Raw genomic sequence first — 11,863 nt, 5'->3', positions numbered from 1 at the left:
TCTGTAAAAGCCCGTTCCACAAGGAAAGTGGGCTCATCTTGGGCGGCTGCCCGAGGGGTCTCGGCTTTACAACTTTGCCGAGCAGCTACTTGGTCAGGGGCAAACACGTTTGCTAAATTCTACAAATTTGATACCCTGGCTGAGGAGGACCTGGAGTTCTCTCATTCGGTGCTGCAGAGTCATCCGCACTCTCCCGCCCGTTTGGGAGCTTTGGTATAATCCCCATGGTCCTTACGGAGTCCCCAGCATCCACTTAGGACGTTAGAGAAAATAAGAATTTACTTACCGATAATTCTATTTCTCATAGTCCGTAGTGGATGCTGGGCGCCCATCCCAAGTGCGGATTGTCTGCAATACTTGTACATAGTTATTGTTACAAAAATCGGGTTATTATTGTTGGGAGCCATCTTTTCAGAGGCTCCTCTGTTATCATACTGTTAACTGGGTTCAGATCACAAGTTATACGGTGTGATTGGTGTGGCTGGTATGAGTCTTACCCGGGATTCAAAATCCTTCCTTATTGTGTACGCTCGTCCGGGCACAGTATCCTAACTGAGGCTTGGAGGAGGGTCATAGGGGGAGGAGCCAGTGCACACCAGTTAGTCCTAAAGCTTTCTTTAGATGTGCCCAGTCTCCTGCGGAGCCGCTATTCCCCATGGTCCTTACGGAGTCCCCAGCATCCACTACGGACTATGAGAAATAGAATTATCGGTAAGTAAATTCTTATTATATATATATATATATATATATATATATACATACATACAGTGTATATATATATTTATAGGGGGGGGCACCAATATTTTTCTTGCCTCCGGGCAACTGGGACAAACTTACGCCACTGGTGGAAGTATATTTATTTGTTGTTGTTTTTTTTTTTTGTTAGAGCATATTTACTTTCTGCCTTTGCATGTAGCCCACAAACCATACTTGTCTATCCTCCAGAAAGCTGGGGGAGACTCACGGTTTTTGGGTAGACCCAAAGCCCCAGAAGAGCAGACAGCTCTCTCACATCCAGCCTGCTTCACTAGGAAGCGGGAAGGGTGGTGAGATAATCTAAAGCAATTGCAGTGCCGCTGGGCAAGGAGTGGGGCTAAATTACTTGAATTGTGTCATTTAGCCCAGCCCCCTACCCATGGAACCGATAAATCCCAGACCATTCCCTGTGTTTGGGGATGGGGCCTAATGAAGAGATGATCCAGCCCTGCCCACTAAAGTGGCCTGCAGTGTGTCCTCTCCTGCCTTCTTCCAGAGAGGAGATTGGAAAAGTAGACAAGTATGCCACAAACAGGCTGTAACTAGGGGACTGTAGGGCCCTGGGGGTGGCACCTTTGCTGCCCCATGGCCCTTGCTTCCTGCTAGCAGGGTGCCTGGAGCAGCACCCTGCTGCCAATATCCTTTGGAAGCTCTCGGCATGCACCCTGCAGTTTGTACAGCCGCTCGGAGCCTTCTCTGGGAATTTTGGGCAGTGCTGCACATCCGGTGCAGTATGCACTATCGCCCTGTTGTGTCGCTGCCCACAAATACTGGTCAGATTTATTTTTGCACTGAAATCTAGAGTTCAACTAGGAAATGCTCCTTCCAATTCTAAATCTAGCTGCACATGTTTAATATGTCAAAATACTGTCAAAGCAAGGATGCAAGGAGGCAACACCTTGTGGTAGTTGTGGATGCTGGTTACAATAGATCCACTTTCTTCTTTCAATTAACTTTTGGGGAAGTAGTTTTTTGTTGAAACCCTGTGGTGAGCTCAGATGTCTTGAGATACCACAGGAATATGACAAAGTGTAAGTGTTGACATACCTTCTCTAGAAGTACTTTTGGTCCTTTGAGACACAGGAAAAGTCTGCTGAAATCTTAGAAATGAAAAAAAAAAAATCCAATGAATTACCAGGTTACCAGGTTACTCTTATCACATGGTCAGACTTTTTTTTGAAATATTTATTATTAAAATGTAACTATACAAATGATTACAATACAGTGAGGTGGGTAAAAAAGCACCAACACAGTGTAAATGAGAATAAAGAAGGAGGCTGTGGCCGGAGAGACTAGCCAGCCACACGTGTAATGGCGTCTGCGGCACTGAAGGGGTTAACCCTCGTGCCCAGCGCCATGTTGCGGACTGTTTAAAAGTTTGTTGAATGATGTGTTTTAACATGTCATATGTAGTGCTCTGTGCACCATTGCAGGAAGACATGTTTAAATGTATTTATTTTATATTCAAGACAGGCTTGGTGTATATTTAAAGGGAAACACGTGTTTAAATAAAATGTATTTAAAGGAAAAATGCAGTTAGTATAGATGTCTGAATAAGCATCTCTTATCCTCTGGAAATAGGAAGTGGCATGCTAAGGGCCCTGTCCTAGCAGCGAGGTGTGAAGGACAATACCTTTTGATGTGTAAGTTCCTTAGAGAGAGATGCTAATCACTGGGTCTATGGGCTTGGAATCTGTTTCATGTAGGCGATTTGATATACGATCCCTGAATGGCAGATAAAGGAAGGAAGACCGTTTGTTTGTATTGTAGCCATTCCTGTTGTAATCTTAAACACTGGGATTGCCTGGAGATGTGAATGACCAGAAACATCTGTATTTTGAAGATATGTGATAAATTTATCAATAGTGAATGTTAATCTGATACCAAACGTTGTCTGGGTGACAGGAAGGAGGATATTGTTTTATTGCACTTATATCCTTGTAAAATGTAATTTATTGGTATTTTGTAAAATAACCTGATTGGTTGGAGAAGACAGGGAGGGCTTACCCCCCTGTGGTACTGTGTGGAAAACTGACATAAAAAGGAGACCTGCGTGCCTCCAGAGTTGTAGTATTATTCCATCTTATTCTGCTGAAAACATCTGATTGTATGCTGTTACCCCTAGCAATAGGGAGGAGCCTTTTTAAAGGTTATTTGAGCAATAAACATCTTTGCCTCAAGAAGACTGCTTCATCTTGTGACCAACAGGGTTAGGCCAAACCTAGCCCCGTCCTCCGGCTATCCAGGGAAGCACCTAGCGTCTCCAAGCTCCGCCTTCCGCCAGCTACCGGTAGAGGCCTAGCAAGTGGCTAGTGGGGATTCGTCAGCACCACACAGCTGTGGTAAGGCAGTGCGTCGGCACATACAGAGCAGAACCGTGGTTCCAAACGCCACGGCAGGTTAGGAGTTTGGTGGTGGCAGCGAGAACCCGCCCACAGCGTAGTGGGTGGAGTCAGTAACAGGCGGTTACTGACGGTAAGCGGGAATCCCCTATGTGGTCAGGCCTCGTGCGGCTTGACCTTCCAATCTGTGCGCAGTCAACGGGACGCGAAAGCGGCGAGTGCTTTCGTACGGTACCGTCCTGTCACAGAAATTGGTGGCATAGTGGTGGGATATTCCCAGGCGGCTTTTCATCACCCGATTGGAGAAGCCGAATTACTCAGGAGAGGAGTAACTGCAGCGCAGGAGAACGCACAAGATGGCGGAATTCAGCGGAATGTCCAAGGAGGATCTGGAGATCATATGCCAGGGGAAGGGTGTGGATATCCCTTCCAACGCGTCCAGAAGCGTCATGAAGGCGGCACTCAGGAGCGTGGAGGAGTCTCATCGGGCGGAGGTGGAAAGCACTGACGGCGTCAGCATCGCAGAGGACGGCCCAACAGTGGACCTGCGTAAGGAACCGGTGAGAACCACAAGCCCCGCCCTCTCTCACAGCAGCAATGTTTCCCAGCAATCCCTAGCAGGGCCAGGATCCCAACGTCCCAGGGGGGGCGGCCCGGATACCCTAGCAGATTGGCTAGCGGAATTGGGGGAAAGGGCAACGGAGCAAGAACGCATGCTTGTCATTCGGATGTGGCATGCGGAGCGGGCACCACAGGCCGTGGTACCCCGGGAGCCGTTGTCAGCTGTTGTACACAGATCAGGACGTATACAGTTTGCCAAGTTTGCAGACAGTGATGGGGACATTGATGGACATTTGCAAGTTTTTGAAAGGACTTGTAAACTACACGATCTACCCAAGTCAGAGTGGGTGAGACACCTTGTGCCCACTCTGCATGGAGAGGCCTTGGAGGCCTATCGAGGAGTGGCGACGGAGGACTGCGGGAACTACGACGAAGTCGCGAAGGCCCTCCTCCAGCGATTCTTCATCACTCCCGAGTCTTACAGGAAGAAATTCAGAGACTTGCCTAAGAATCCTAGCAGCACCCATGAGCAGTTCGCCAACCAGCTGCGGCAGTACGTGGTGAAGTGGGTGAAGGATTCGGAAGCCACTACATGGGACGCACTGATCGACCTGATCTGCAGGGAGCAGTTCTACCGCAGGTGCGCCAAAGAAGTGAAGGAGTGGGTGCTAGATCGGGAGCCACCCAGCTTAAAAATGGCTGCCCAATTAGCCGACAAATATGTGGCAATTCGGCCACCGGGGCAGAAGCGCCCCGCCAGCAGCCAGCTCCAACAGACTGTACCACCAAGGGGACCCCCCTCTTCAGCTCATCACCCCCAAAGACAAGCATCTTCCAACCCGGGTGCTCTTGGCCAGCAACCGCACCGCAGCGTCCCTGCAACTGATCAGAGATCATCGGTGCCACGACTGGAGAAGAAGTGCTACGGCTGTGGGAAAATCGAACATCTGAGGATGAACTGTCCTGCATCCCAAACACCCCAGACTCGTGCCCCAAATCCGAGTGCTGGAGCCCGGATCGCTTGTTTGTCGAGAGGAGATGAGCCTACAGAGACTGTTCCCCCTCCAGTCAGTCCGATGGAGTGTGGCGAGAGACAGGTGCACTCTGCAGAGAGAGTCACCTGCATGGCCAAACAGCCCCTACACAACATGTGGAGGCACCTGCAGCCAGTCCACGTGGGACCCCTGCAGGGAGAAGGCCTAAGAGACTCTGGAGCCTCAATCACTGTGGTGAGCCCCCACCTTATAGATCCTGCTGCAGTATTGCAGGGTCGCACTGCCACGGTCACCCTGGCAGAAGGAACAGAGAAAGCGGTTCCCATGGCAAGAGTCTACCTGGACTGGGGAGCTGGACCAGAGTTGCGAGAAGTTGCCGTCATGGATGGTCTCCCAACTGATGTGGTCCTAGGAAATGATCTGGGTGGTGGGATCGTCACTACGTTTGTTGGCGCCATTCCCCGGAGTCAAGTTCCACAACCACCGTTGACATCAGCTACTCCAGCACAGCCCAGCCCAGAGGAAAAGACTACAGCTGCAAGACAACTGCCAGCACAGCCAACCACAGCATCAACCAGCCCAGAGGAAAAGATTACAGCGGCTAGATCGGTACATCGACCCCGCATGCCTTTTGCCTCTGGTATGCCTACGTCCCCTAGCAACGCAGAGGATGTCGGGTCCAGCTCGTTTGATCCTGTGGGGGTGCCCAATGATGCTCCTGACCCAAGTGGTTTGCCAACTCCGGCGGTGAGTATGAGAAACCACACTGACTTTTCCATGACTGACCCCTACCAGACAGACCCTAGTAGTCCCCACCTAGATCCCCCTGTAGAGTGTCCCAATTTAGGAGAGATTGAGGGCCACAGGCAGGAGTTTAGGGAGGCTCAACTCTCTGGCCCATCCCCGAAAGGCATGAGGCGCCACTCTGGCAGCGGCCTTGACAGGGTTGGGGCAGGAAGTTTGACCTGGCGGGAAGGGTTAAGGTACAGGGTAGACAGGAAAGTGGGAGGGGATAGACCAGATAGGGAATGTGTCCAACTGGTCCCCTCAGGGAACGTTCCTGTGCAACCGGTGTCGGTTGCCAGCGAAACCCCTTTGGACAGTAACCCAGAGACAGACCGTACCCTGAAGTGCCTGACACAGAGCTTACCCTGGTCTGGAATGTCGGATGACGCCCAGACCAAATGTAAGGCTGGTGCCATGCGTTGGCAGCTGGGGCACTCCAGCGGTTGTGTTGTCTCTGGGCCTCTGCCCATAGGAGAACCCTTGCAGCAAGTTGCTGTGGACATAGCAGGTCCCCTGCCTGTGCGCAGTAGATCGGGGAAGACACGCAGCCTCCCTGTAGTGGATGCCACACAGGATCCAGAGGCTGGTGGTCTGGCCGCCATCACTATGGCACAGGTAGCGGACGAGGAGGAAGGAGTAGGCCTAGGTGACAGGGTAGGTTTCCCGAGTCATAGGTCGACAGAAGAGGATTGGAGGGCAGGTCTGACAGTTAGGGCAGACAGTTGCCAGATAGGTATGACGAAGGTGCAGTGCCTGGGGCACCATGTGGGAGGAGACAGGGGTAGGCCCAACCCAGAGGGGGTGAAGGCAACCAGAGGCTGTCCCCGACCCACATCACCCAGACCGGTACTGACCTTAGAACCTGTAAGGCCCTACGGACATGTTGTCATTGACTTTAGTCCTGTAGTGAACCCGTTGACAGTGATGGCTAGGAAGGGCATTCCTAAGTCAGTGGACTTTGCACCCGCTTGTGATTTGGCATTCCAGTCATTGAAGGAGGCTCGGGTACCCGCTCCAGTGCTGATGGCGCACATTCTTGACCAGGACTGTGTGTTACGAACTATTGCGCCACTGCACGGACTGGGAGCAGTACCGAGCCAGAAAGAGCCATATGGGCAGGAGCACCCTGTGGCCTGTTTGAGCAGAAAACTGCTATGGTGGGTGGTGAGGTATGCCACAATTGGGACACCTTGGGTGGCACTTGTTTGTAACCAGCCCCCCACCGTGGTGACTTACCACCCACCCGTTAGGTGGCGGCAACCTACCTTGGGGAAATTGGACAGACTTTTGTGGTGGAGCCTTGAACTTGGACTTCAGGTGGACTATTTGAACATTGTGCACCCACGAAGAGAGGCCCACTGCACTATGGATGAACTGTCTAGGCCGGAGCCTACACCCCCTAGGTAGCGTCCCCTTCAACACAAGGGACTGCGGGACCAGGACCCAGATCGTTGGGACATGGGTCCCTGGTTGACCCGCTTGAATGGGGGGGGAAGGAATGTGACCGGAGAGACTAGCCAGCCACACGTGTAATGGCGTCTGCGGCACTGAAGGGGTTAACCCTCGTGCCCAGCGCCATGTTGCGGACTGTTTAAAAGTTTGTTGAATGATGTGTTTTAACATGTCATATGTAGTGCTCTGTGCACCATTGCAGGAAGACATGTTTAAATGTATTTATTTTATATTCAAGACAGGCTTGGTGTATATTTAAAGGGAAACACGTGTTTAAATGAAATGTATTTAAAGGAAAAATGCAGTTAGTATAGATGTCTGAATAAGCATCTCTTATCCTCTGGAAATAGGAAGTGGCATGCTAAGGGCCCTGTCCTAGCAGCGAGGTGTGAAGGACAATACCTTTTGATGTGTAAGTTCCTTAGAGAGAGATGCTAATCACTGGGTCTATGGGCTTGGAATCTGTTTCATGTAGGCGATTTGATATACGATCCCTGAATGGCAGATAAAGGAAGGAAGACCGTTTGTTTGTATTGTAGCCATTCCTGTTGTAATCTTAAACACTGGGATTGCCTGGAGATGTGAATGACCAGAAACATCTGTATTTTGAAGATATGTGATAAATTTATCAATAGTGAATGTTAATCTGATACCAAACGTTGTCTGGGTGACAGGAAGGAGGATATTGTTTTATTGCACTTATATCCTTGTAAAATGTAATTTATTGGTATTTTGTAAAATAACCTGATTGGTTGGAGAAGACAGGGAGGGCTTACCCCCCTGTGGTACTGTGTGGAAAACTGACATAAAAAGGAGACCTGCGTGCCTCCAGAGTTGTAGTATTATTCCATCTTATTCTGCTGAAAACATCTGATTGTATGCTGTTACCCCTAGCAATAGGGAGGAGCCTTTTTAAAGGTTATTTGAGCAATAAACATCTTTGCCTCAAGAAGACTGCTTCATCTTGTGACCAACAGGGTTAGGCCAAACCTAGCCCCGTCCTCCGGCTGTCCAGGGAAGCACCTAGCGTCTCCAAGCTCCGCCTTCCGCCAGCTACCGGTAGAGGCCTAGCAAGTGGCTAGTGGGGATTCGTCAGCACCACACAGCTGTGGTAAGGCAGTGCGTCGGCACATACAGAGCAGAACCGTGGTTCCAAACGCCACGGCAGGTTAGGAGTTTGGTGGTGGCAGCGAGAACCCGCCCACAGCGTAGTGGGTGGAGTCAGTAACAGGCGGTTACTGACGGTAAGCGGGAATCCCCTATGTGGTCAGGCCTCGTGCGGCTTGACCTTCCAATCTGTGCGCTGTCAACGGGACGCAAAAGCGGCGAGTGCTTTCGTACGGTACCGTCCTGTCACAGAGGCACACAATGGCGAGTGTACAGAAATACCGAAACATACAAGAGATGCTCCTCTATGAATAGGAAAACTTTGTTGAACATGTAGTCAAGTGTAAATTAAAAACAAAATGCCATAGATGTAGCCTTAAGTGCACTTACAGATGTGACCTCATACACTGTGGTGTTAGTTGCGCCAAATATCCCATCTCTATCAGGGCCGGTTCTAGACCTTGTGGCGCCCAGGGCGAAAGTTTCCTCTGGCGGCCCCCTCCCCGACAAGTGAAATAGAGTTAGTGCGCGCCACAAGGGCGCGTCAAAAATAGGGGCGTGGCTTCATAGGGATGGGGCATGGTCACAGTTTTGCTCCCTGTAGTTTTGCCCCCTGTAGAGTTGTGTCTTCAGTAGCTGTTGTGCCCCCTGCAGCTGTGCCCCCAGTAGTTTTGTCCCCAGTACTGCACCCTCGGTAGTTTTGCTCCAACTAGTTGTGCCCCCAGTAGTTTTGCCCCCATTACTGTGCCCACAAGTAGCTGTGCCCCTAGTAAAAAAATAAAGAATACTGACTAGCCCCGTTCCTGTTTCCCGACCGCCGCTGCTCTCTGTCTCTGGCCGCCGTCGCTGCTCCTCGGATCTATAGGAGACACGTTATGACGTCTCTCCCATAGGAGCACACAGACACTAGAGGTCAATTATGACCTCTAGCGTCTATGGCTGTTCTGAACTGCCGTGCAGTGCGCGATGACGTCAGGTGCACCGCACGGCAGGCACCAGTAGTGAAGAAAGGTCCTTTCCGCGAAGGGAAACTAGATGCTACCTCACTGCGCATCTAGTTTCCCTTCGCGGAGAGGACCTTTTCTTAACGAGCGGCGCCCCGGGCAAAAGTCCTGCTTGCCTGTGGCAAGAGCCGATACTGATCTCTATGCACCATATCCCGGGCATCTCAGCTGTGCTGGGCATCATTTCGCTCAAAATGTGCATCTTGTTTACACAAATAAAACAACAAAAAGCATCAGAACGACTTAGCTAGACTACACCGATCAATCGATGTGCAATCTGTGCGAATGAGTCTGCATCTGTATTAGTGATGAGCGGGTTCGGTTCCTCGGGATCCGAACCCCCCCGAACTTCACCCCCCCCCCCCCCCCCCCTCCCGAGTGCTGACCACTTTTTCTTTCTTGCGAAAAGATATATTTGGTAAATTGTTTACGTGGATTATTATCTGTAGTCAGCAAAATCTTTGTGATTGACTGGGGTTTAGTGTCCTCACATTTGGTAGTTGATTAACACCTTTTGGTGGAGGGTTGCTGTGTGGGGGAGGGGGTTGTAATCACAAAGAACATGTGTTTGTAGACTTATTTATTCAGTTTAGCTCAGGACGCTAGTCCTATAGGACGCTGCAGTGGCTAGTGTATGAAGTGGCTAGTTATTAAGTGGCAGCTAATATCAATAGCAGTGTTATGCCTGTGTTAAACCGAAGGAAAACAGAAGGTAAACAAACTAATAATAACATAACAAACGGACTGCATTACAACCTAAAAACTCTGGAACTTTATGTGGCCTCTCCTCACCTCAAACATGAGAACACCAAGACCAGGCTTACCACCTCTCTGGCTGAGAACATCAAGTCTGCCCCTGGGCCTAACCATCAAGATGAACAGGGAACTGTGGGGGAAGAGCACCAGGACCAGGATCAGCAGGGACATCCCCATTGCTTCTGAGTATTCCCCCCACATTCTCCTACCCACCCATACTATGATCTTACCAAAATAATGTTATCCCAATTTTACTTCTGCCACTAGTTACCTGCTATTGTGTGTTTTTTTTTCCCTTCAATAGCTCGCTTCCACCCCACCATGTGTTTTTCCTGTAATGTTTACCTCCACTGATTGCACACCTTTCCATTGTGCCCTACATGCAGGGTACATCATATTACTACATAAGCATCAGTTTTCCCATATATGAACTTTGCCCTTGTATGGCTCACCTCCCACAGTGTAACCTTCAAAGTGCGCCCAACATGGCTGCCCCATATGGTACACTTGTGGATGGGATGAAAAATACATGGACCTTGTGGTTTTGTTGGAACCCTACTCTAAACTGTAGGACTCTGAAATCACCCCCATTTTGTGTCATCTCTTCTAGGGGTGGAATATTCCACCCTGGGTAATCCTACGCTGAGCGCCCAAGATGGCTGCCGCACTTGGTACCTGTGAGGGTGGAATACACAACCCTTGGAAGTTATTACCCAAAATGCCTACACCAATCCTGCGTTATGCTTTCTGTGTGCTTAAGCTTTTCTTTTATGTCTGTGCGGCTTATATATTGTTGTATTACTTAAATCCTCTGTATCATGTGTATTGTTTTTGATGTCTGTAAAGCGCCTTGAGTCCTGTTGGAGAAAGAGCGCTATATAAATAAAATTATTATTATTATTATTATTATTATTATTTTTTGCACGGGTCCGAGCAGACTCGGATCCTCCCGCCTTACTCGGTTAACCCGAGCGCGCCCGAACGTCATCGTCCCGCGGTCGGATTCTCGCGAGATTCGTATTCTATATAAGGAGCCGCGCGTCGCCGCCATTTTTCACTCATGCATTGGAGACGATCGTGAGAGGACGTGGCTGGCGTCCTCTTAGTTTCTATGTTCAGTGTGCTGCAAATATCTGTGCTCAGTGTGCTGCAAATATCTGTGCTCAGTGTGCTGCAAATATCTACGTTCTCTGCCTGAAAAACGCTCCATATCTGTGCTCAGTGTGCTGCAAATATCTGTGCTCAGTGTGCTAATTGCTTTATTGTGGGGACTGGGGACCAGCAGTATTATATAGTAGGAGGACAATGCAGAGTTTTGCTGACCAGTGACCACCAGTATACGTTCTATGCCTGAAAAACGCTCCATATCTGTGCTGCAGTAGTATATAGTAGGAGGACAGTGCAGAATTTTGCTGACCACCAGTATATATATACAGTAGCAGTACGGTACAGTAGTCCACTGCTCTACCTCTGTGTCGTCAAGTATACTATCCCATCCATACCTGTGGTGCATTTGAGTTTTGCACAGTATATATATAGTAGGAAGACAGTGCATAATTTTGCTGACCACCAGTATATAATATATAGCAGTACGGTACAGTAGGCCACTGCTCTACCTACCTCTGTGTCGTCAAGTATTCTATCCCATCCATACCTGTGGTGCATTTAAGTTTTACACAGTATATATATATAGTAGGAGGACAATGCATAATTTTGCTGACCACCAGTATATAATATATAGCAGCACGGTACAGTAGGCCACTGCTCTACCTACCTCTGTGTCGTCAACTATACTATCCATCCATACCTGTGGTGCATTTCAGTTTTGCACAGTATATATATAGTAGGAGGACAGTGCATAATTTTGCTGACCACCAGTATATAATATATAGCAGTACGGTACAGTAGGCCACTGCTCTACCTACCTCTGTGTCGTCAAGTATACTATCCCATCCATACCTGTGGTGCATTTAAGTTTTGCACAGTATATATATAGTAGGAGGACAGTGCATAATTTTGCTGACCACCAGTATATAATATATAGCAGTACGGTACAGTAGGCCACTGCTCTACCTACCTCTGTGTCGTCAAGTATACTATCCCA

This window comes from Pseudophryne corroboree, chromosome 6 (assembly GCF_028390025.1).
Source record: "Pseudophryne corroboree isolate aPseCor3 chromosome 6, aPseCor3.hap2, whole genome shotgun sequence".
NCBI lineage: Eukaryota > Metazoa > Chordata > Amphibia > Anura > Myobatrachidae > Pseudophryne > Pseudophryne corroboree.
Note: the sequence above shows the minus strand (reverse complement) of the source record.